Below are 9,701 nucleotides of genomic sequence, written 5' to 3'. Positions count from 1 at the left end.
TTAGAAGCTGCTGAGGGGATCCTGGCAAACTTCATCTGTGATGCTCTTGGATGCCTTACCCCAGAGCGCAGAACACTTGCCCAGATGAACACCGATCATCATGTCTCTTTAACCCTGTACATTGGTGGACCTTCTCTTGGTCATCTCTCCGTGGAACCCTCTCATCCCCTATCTGAGCCTGAACATCCAAAAAGATAAGGTATGAAGAGTGTTGGAAGCATCTCTGTAAGTTACAGTGTGGACAGAGGATCAAGACAAGAGAGGTAACAAGAGTTTTTGTCCCACATCTGCCAGGATGTCGTCGGATAGTTGGGGGTAACAGTTAATTGCTTGAGATGTCAGTTTTATCCTGTTTAGCATTGTGGAGTTGATATTTCCTTTGGACATAAAACCTGTTTACTTTTGTGGTTTCTTAAGTCATCTAATATGCCCTAAGAGTTAGGCTTCCAAATACACATAGAGACCAGTTGTTGCCAGAGTATAAGCATGAACACTAGAAGTAATTGTTCCCGCGCTAATGCGTTATTGTTAGGCTCAGCATACTATACAGAGAAGTTTGCTAAAATTGTCTCCTGACCAGGAAAGATTAATTTTGTCATCAGAAACTAAACATATATGCTCAGAGACCTTCCTTGCCCTCGGTCTACAGCTAGGAAATAGCAAACTGAAGATGAGAACCCAGGACTGACCTGCCTAAAGTTCTTATTTCCCGTAGAGATTCCAAACATATTGAAAGTAACATTATACATAAAGGGCTGAAGCAGATGAATCATATTTTTCCTAGTGGATCGTTTGGTCTTGGCTGAGACATGAAATATAAACAGTCCATGGAATGAGTGTTTAGAACACTCAAATTCTACCAAGTATAAGTAACATGATACTCAGTAATAAGTATATCATAGTATACAGCATACTAAGCATGTAAGTGTATTACAAAGTAATTTGTGGCAAGCTCAGTAATTTTTTGACCTTATTCTACTTACCTCCATTTTAAGTGTTGGAGATAGGTCAAATTATTTTTGTGTCCAAGAAGGCTTGAATTCAAGTAGAATTAAAGTTCACGGGTACAGTGACGTCTTCATATGCTATTTAATTGTGTGGCTGATATCATAAAATTCATTCAATTTCTTTTAGTGATGCTCAATATGGCTCATGAGGTTTCCATTCAGAATTCACTGGAAGATGAGGAGGAAGGATCACAGATGACTGGACTGTGCTGTTCTGCCATCACAGCCTCTGGAATTGGTGCATCAGCAGTGATTTTTGGAGATTTTTTCCTACCCAGTTTTGCAAGAATCAGATCGAAGTATGCTGGTCTACCTCTGTCAATACTGGTGTTTGTTCTGGTCTCTGGCAGAGCCTCAAACATTGAACTGCCAACTCTGCCCCCCTGTTTATAGTCATGATCCACATACCCAATGGGAAGAGACAGAGAGGAGATCTCTCTGCTCTTGATTTGCTCAGCAAACTTCCTCTAGGGACCAGAGCCTCAAGGTTTTCTAGACAGAAGTCATGACAATGGGGACTAAAGTACCTTATCAAAGAAAGTTTGATGTTGTGCTATTGAATGGGGAATTCTTCTCTTTTGCCAACTACTCATGAGTTTTCTGAAGGCATGCAGTTACTTCAGTCAGGATGGAATTCCTTTTTCCACTAGCAAATTCTCTAAATAGACCTCTATTTACCTTTAGAACACTGCTTTATTAACTTGTTTTATAATACATTTTTACATAAATTAGTTTTTAAAATTAGGAGAATCAATTAACTTTGAGTCAAAACATCCCTAATCTTTCATGGATTTGAGATTTTCTAGGCTTAATGACTAAGCTCTTCTTGGATTGAAGATTACATAGCTGGTCTTGTAAGATTCAATTTTTTTTTATATTGCAATATTTAATCTAGCAAGGTATTTTTGTTTTTTATTGACTATAAGATGTAGGCTCATTTTTATTTCTTTTCCAGATGAATAGATTTGACAAGCATGTATTTATAATTTTCAAAAAGTAATTAGGATCTATTAAGTAGAAAAAAAAGCACAAGTTTTTATCCAATTTGAGGACCCACCACACAGCTCTCTAGGAAATGGACAAATTGTAGGAAATCAAAATGTAGAGATTAAGTAAATCCAAATGACCAATATAAGAAAATATGACCAAATTCTCAAATAGAGAAGAATATATTGAGACAGCGACGATACAATCCTTCATTCTCACCGTGTCAAGCTGAGGGAGACGTGAAGTCTATCACTGATGAGAAAGAAGGGGAAAGGCTCCTCACAGATTCGTGGAGGAAATGCAAAGTATTCCTGGCTTCCTGGGGGGAAAATGGACAATGACCTTTAAATCCTCCATATTCTCAGACTTGTGCTGTCCCTCCTTAGAATCTCTCTCATAGAAATCTAAGAGTGGCACCCGGGTGGCTCAGTCAATTAAGCTTCTGCCTCTTGCTTTGGGCTCAGGTCAAGATCTCATGGTTTGTGAGTTTGAGTCCCTCACTGGGGCTCCGTGCTGACAGCAGGCAGCCGGCTTGGGATTCTCTCCGTCTCTCTCTGCCCCTTCCATATGCTCTCTCTCTATTTCAAAATAATTAAGTCAACTTCTGGGAAAATAAAAGAAAGCAAGAAATCGAATAGTATATAAGGACAAATGGACAGTAATGCTTCATGTGACAATGTTTAATGGCTGACAATGGAGAAAAATACACAGGCCTTTAATAGGAAACTCACTAAATAATTATATAGTCACAGGATGGGGAATATTCATCCATCTCAAATAAGTAATGATGGCTCTAACAAATGGTAAGGAGACGTATCCTGAGGTATTGCTGATTGAGCAAACAAAATGCAGAAAGATGGACATAACATGGTCAACTACTGTAAAATAATGATTTAAATTATCCTGAACATGATTTTTGAAATGTATTGTCTGACAAAATTTCGTGAGAACACATATTTGTTTTTCTGTTGAATAAAACCAAAGGCAACTTCTTAAGTAAGTAGCGTGAATAACTGGAGACACTCAGAGGGCAATAGCCCAAGGGAGAAAATGAGGGAGGGCATGAAGAAAACCTGGAAAAGAAAAGAAATTAAGACTTTGTGTACATGAAACATTTTTTTGAAATTAGTAGCAGTGATTGTTTCTGAACAGAATGGAAGTAAGGATGGGATGGTCAGGGCAAAATTGTACTACTGTGTGAATTTTTTTACAATGTTTTAAACAGGCAGTAACTTATTTATTTTCAACAGGTTGTGATTTAAATGAACCAAATTACAATTTGAAAAGAAAATGAGGAGTAAAGAAAATAAAAAGAGAGTAATATTGATTCTGCAGGATATATCGAGTGTGTATAAACTGAAACTGTTTCAGAAGTCCTAAAACATAGAAATTACCAAGCAATGTCCACCTCTCCAGGTCCTGAAATGGGGAAGGGTCTGCTGAATCTATTATCCAGACAGATGCCCTGCTGTCCTCTGAAAGGATTATTTCTGCAATAATCCTGTGATTATGACTCTTGTCCTATGAGAGAGATTTCATAGGTAGGTAGATACTGAGACAGCCTTGGAGCGGTTCAGACAGAATGTGTCAGTGCCTGGGAAGCAGCCTGGATCGCTGGTGGAAGAACCAAGGGGCACTCGGTGATCTTGGAGGATGGGAGGTTTGTTGACATCGAGGGGCTCTGGGGAGATGGTCTCTCCAAAGATCTGAGACCCAAGCATAAGCATAGGGGACAGGCTTCCCCATCAGTGGCAAGTTGGCACACCCGGCAAGCGGGACAGGAAGAAGAACCCAGAAGGAGAGTCTGGGGGCAGAGACTGGAGCTCCCCATCAGTCCCGTCGGCCATCTTATAACATAATGTATTCCTATCAAGGGCAGGGTTTGTTTGCTTCTACCGCATCAGTTATCCCACATTTGTCATATCCATTTCTGTTCATCACCAAAGGGACAAAAGCAGGCCAAAGGAAAACGGTAGATATAGCCAAGTGTTTGGGGAAATGTCCTATGGGATGAGATGTTGGAGTGGTGGGGACTCGGAGCTGCTGGCCCGGAAAGAGTTCTTGAGCTGTCTTTGGTGCCAAAGGTGATGTTATTAAACCATGAGGACGGACCCATGGGCAGAGGGTTGTGAGGAGTGGTGGGGTGTATGTGATGGAGATGGGGAGGTGAAGTCCAAAGGGAGGCCTCCAGATGGCTTTCATATGCTAATGAGGTCTCCTAAGATACCTGAGGCCTTGCTCTGGTCACACTAGGTTGTTTCCCCTCTAGCAAGGGAATAGCATGAGTGTGGGAGGGGCTCCTAGAGAAATGTCCTATCTGTATTGGCCTCCAGTACTTGTCAGTGGGCTGCAGGTTATTAACAAATGTAATGTTGAAAGGACACATGTCTGAACCAAACTGACACTATGACAGGCTTCAAGTTTCCCCTCTGACCATGGAGGCCTAGGTGTCGGTTTCTTAAAATCATCAGACAATAACAGGGTACAGATTGCTCAACCAGGGACCATCCCAGTAACACCCAATCAGAAGCGGCCAGCTAAAATGCTTAACATTCCCAAGGGTAGGCCTAGAGATAGAGTGAGAGTCCTGGGTCCACTCTGTAATTGGTTAATATTTTAAATGTTGTGATTGGGTCCCACCAAAAGTAACGAACACTCTAATCAATGTGTATGGTTAAAGTTGCTGCCAATGATGTTATACTTTAATGATTGGATCACTGTACCTGTGTCACAATTTCCTGTGACTCCCCCTTCCCAAACCCCATAAGAACCCTGCTCAGCCCTTGTTCGGGGCTCTCAGCACGGATCCACTGTGCTGGTGAAGTCTGTGAGCCCGAGCTCACATGCTTTTGAATGCATGATTTGGTCTCCCCAGTGGTCTCTGGTTTTTTGGGACTATATTGAATTTGGCATAACAATGTCACCTGCCATTTCTTTCGTCTTTGTTCTCCACATCACTCTGGATGGGAGGGTCCTGTTGGGGCTTCAGGAGACTGAGTCTATAGGTTTCTGGAGATGAGGCTATTGATAAGATTGCCTTTTTCTTGTCATTTACTAAGACATTTGCAATTGGATGGAGACTATGTCCTATGTGACTGTGATCTCTATCTGTTAATCATTTGTTTTCCCCTTTCTTTTGTTCCTGGGTAGCCAGCAGAGCCTGAGGAATGTCACACATCTTACCTTGAGGGTGGGGGGAGAGGAGGAGAGTAAATAGCCTGTGCTTTTGTGTCTTCTCAGGAAACAGCTGAGTACAAGCTACACTGGAAAAAGTGATAAGACTTGATTGGATAAACATCTCCGTGCAGATCGGGATTTCATGCACTAGAGGGAAAGGGGACTACGTGACTCAGAAGCTCCCTTTGGCCCAGAAATTCTACACAGTGAAGACATCACGCTTGTTTCTGGAGCCGCCATAACAAACTGTCCAAAACTTGGTGGCTTCAAATACAGAAACTGCTTCTCTCACAGATCTGGAAGCCAGAGTCTGAATCCAAGCTGTCAGTGAGGTCATCGTCTCCCTCTGGAAGCTGTGGAGGTCAGGGGAGGTCTGTTCCTTGTTCTTTTCTTTCCAGGAGTTGCTGGCACACCTTGGCATTCCTTGACTTGTCATATCACTGTGGTCTCTCCTCTGCTTTCCCACTTCTCTGTGTGCCCCAGTCCACCCTCCCGCTGCCCCTCTCTTAGGAGTACAGCTGTGGTGCATTTAAAGCCCACCCAGATAGTCCAGGACAAATACCACCTCTCTAGATTCTTAACTCAGGGGTTAAGAGTCTGACGCTTGATTTCAGCTCAGGTCATGATCTCATGGTGCATGAGATCAAGCCCCAGAAGGGGCCCTTGTTGACTGTGCAAAGTCTGCTTGGGATTCTCTATCCCCCCCTTTCTCTGCACTCTCCCACTCATACTGTCTCTGTCTCTCTCAAAATAAATAAATAAACCTAAAATAGGGGGCACCTATTGGCTCTGTCAGTTAAGGGTCCTACTCTAGCTCAGGTCAAAATCTCATGGTTCATCAGTTCAAGTCTTGCATTGGGCTCTGTGACAGCCCAGGGCCTGTAGTCTGCTTCAGATTCTCTGTCTCCCTCTCTTTATGCCCCTCACTGACACCCCAAAATAGACATTAAAAATAACATTTAAAAAAGGGTTGTGACTCAATCATATCATTTGCACACAAGGTAACATCAAGGGTTCTGGGCATTACAAGGTGAAAACACTTTTGGGTCTCATCATTCAACCTACTAGGCCACCTCTACCACTCAGGGCTATTTGGCCAAAAACCTTTGAATGAAGAAACATAACGTTAACTGAGATTTTTCTTAGATTTTTAATAAAACTAACAAGAATCCAGGTTTATTCCTACCCCTACCTCACCTCATCAGTATTTCTTATAAGAATTTTTAAACTATATACACAATATACACTTTCCTGTTTGAAACAAAAGAAGAAAAATTATATAGTTTTTCAATACATACATTTAATTCAGCAGTGGGGAACAGTTGGTAGAGAAATTAAACTCTTCTGTGCAGATATGAGCAGTTGATATATTCGATATAGTTTTTAAAAGTTGAATTAACATTAGAACTGTAGAGGTAATAATTCGGAAGACAATTGAATTTGTGTATTTGCATGTAACTTAAATGTAGACACTATCACTCTGTCACATTTACTTTTGTGATTTACTTTTATGTCTATTGTTAATAATAATTATATTACCACAAATATACATGCTCAATACAGTATACTCAGCCTGCTGATATTTTAATCACTTCTAAGAGAGCTAGTGAGAGAGAGACAGAGCATGAGCAGGGGAGGGGCAGAGAGACAGGGAGTCAGAGGATCTGAAGCAGGTCCAGGCTCTGAGCTGTCAGCACAGAGCCAGACACAGGGCTCCAACCCACAAACCATGAGACCATGACCTGAGCCAAAGTTGGACACTTAACAGACTGAGCCACCCAGGCACCTCTGCTTGCTGCTTGAGTTCTCTACACTCAAGATCTTCCAGCTAGACTAGGAATTACACCGACATGAGACAGAATAACAAGGAAAAAAAAACCCCACCCAAGTTGTATTACCTGTACACGGAGTGGCTCAATTATGAAACTTATCCCTAAAGACATGACCAAGGCAGACAGTGTTTATACTTTTTAGACAAAGAGACAATGCATCTGTGATGAATTTACAAGACAACAAACACTTCACTTTGGGAGCTTCAAGTAGTGAGGAGTTCTGAACTTCTGTTTGGGCTCAGGTAGTAATGAGTAAGGAGTAACAAGGGCTGTTTATACAGCCTCGCTGGCCCAGGATCCCCATCTCTGGGGATAAGGATGTGTGTCTACCTCTGGTCCAGGGAGGGACCTTTCACGTGGGAGATTAACTTCTGCTTTCAGGGGACAGAGAGGGTCAGAGTGTGCTTCTTGCAAAGGCTGCCTCTCAAGTAACTTTTTTTTTTTACTTGTGAGAGAGGGAGAGCATGCACGGGAATGGGACAGGGAGGGACAGAGGGGACAGGGGAACAGAAGATCCCAAGCAGGCTCCACATTGTCAGCAGAGAGCCCAACATGGGACTCGAACTCACAAACTCAGCCAGTCAGGTGCTCCTTAAGTAATTTTTAATGAAAACAGCCAAGAAGCCAAACTGGCCCACATGGGGGAGCCCTCCCTTCCCGCCACACCCTGTTCTGTAGAAGGCTCTCCGTTTAATAATGGGTTTCTTTCAAGCCCTGGAACAGAGGTCAATAATGAAGCCAAAACTTAGCGCTTTATTGACCCATGTTCCCAGTTGGGACTTTCTGGAAGTCACTGTTACTCATATTTCTACTTTCCTGTAGTATACAATAAGCAGTAAGTACCTCTGCAGTAATTTATGTTCAATTTCACCCATTTAATTCTTGCCTCTAACTTTTCATTTTCTTTCAAACTTCCGTAGAGTTAGCAGTTTATCTCAGTTTGGTTTGGTATGAGTTTCTTTCATTTCCTGTCCCTTTTATTTTATTTTATTTCTATGTAAAAACTTTTTACGTTTATTTATTATTGAGACATAAACAGAGCATGAGTGGGGGAGGTGCAGAGAGAGAGAGGGAGACATAGAATCCGAAGCAGCTCCAGCCTTCGAACTGTCAGCACAGAGACCAACACAAGGCTCGAACCCACTAACCATGAGATCGTGACCTGAGCCATAGTCCAATGCTTAACCAACTGAGTCACCCAGGTGCCCCAGTTCCTCTCCTTTTTAATCTAGTCTGTCTGTCACCTTTACACTCATACAGCTTGTTGATCAGTCCGCATTCTACTAGGATAAATATATCTGATTCCTGTGCTTCCTTCCAGAGTGGTAGGGTCTTATAATCACATTTCAATTGAGGTTTTACAAGCAATAGTGTAGAGGCCACCTTTAGGCCATAGAACCCTGAGCAAGGCAAAAGGGGTCACCTTCTACCCCCAATTCTGAGTGAGCTGAATTCAAACAGACTCATCAAATGATTCCCCTTGAAATGGCCATAGCCCCCAAGTAACCAATGGGCTACTTACAACCAGGCACACAGTTACCACAAAAGGGAAAGTTCCATACATCCCCAAGCCCCCTGACTCTATGACCTTGGCCCCTCACCACCACCTCCCAGCACATGGCTTCTGCCCTGCGGTCATGCCCACCACTCCCCTCAGTGTACTTGGTAAGATTCTGTCGCTTTTGTTCTGCCTCGGGTGAATCCTATCACCGCCCTGGCGCCGGTCCCCCATCCAGTCCAGTCTCCCCACAGATGAGAGCAAATAGAATGTTTTACCACCATGGTCACTACTGCTGCACATTACATAACACTATGAGGAGTGGGCACCTTCTACTCAGGAGTCTGGGTCCGTCTACATACCTAACCTGCCCTTACAATACCAGTCTAGCACCTCTCTAAAGACGGGTAAAGGTAGTTTAGTATTTTTTATTCTAAAGAAATCCAGAATGGATTCTACTTATTTATCATATATATTTAAAGTAATTTATTAAATACATTAAAATATATTAAATACATTGAATAGTATATTACAATAAACAATAAATAATATAGTTCATAAGATAATATATAAAGAATCAAAACAATTATTTCTATTATACACTACTATTAATAATGTGAATAATTATTTATATAGTATATATTTATGTTAACATATCATATATATCTCATGTATTTATATTAATAAATATTGACCCATAATAAATACTTTAAAGTATTCAAAAACTGTTAGTAAAATATTTGTAGAATTTTGTTATACATCATTATAGAACTTATATGATGTATTGCATCAATTACTAGCTCACTTTTTAAATTGTGAAATTCCTCAATTTCCATCACTTTGGTTTAAATCTATTTTCTTATAATTCTTTAAAGGTTAATGACATTGACTTTGGGATCATATCAAAATTAATCTCTGGCAGTCCAGTATATTATAAATTCAGACTTCAAATTATGAACGCATTACACTGGGGAATGTCTTCTCATACTTCAATCTATTCTTTAAGTGTTTTGCTTCCATTTTCCCTTTGAATTATAGTTCTCATGGATGGAGATGAAAGATAAGATCTCAGCAAAACATCTTTCTCTGAAATATTAGCCCAGCAGTCTCTGAGGTTCGGTCTCCTGATATCATTACCTAAGCATTCATTAGACATGCAAATTTCCAGGCCCGCCCTCACCCAGACCTTAGAGAATCTGG

The sequence above is a fragment of the Suricata suricatta genome, chromosome 7, assembly GCF_006229205.1.
Source record: "Suricata suricatta isolate VVHF042 chromosome 7, meerkat_22Aug2017_6uvM2_HiC, whole genome shotgun sequence".
In the NCBI taxonomy this organism is placed as follows: Eukaryota; Metazoa; Chordata; class Mammalia; order Carnivora; family Herpestidae; genus Suricata; species Suricata suricatta.
This window is presented reverse-complemented; position numbering follows the sequence as displayed.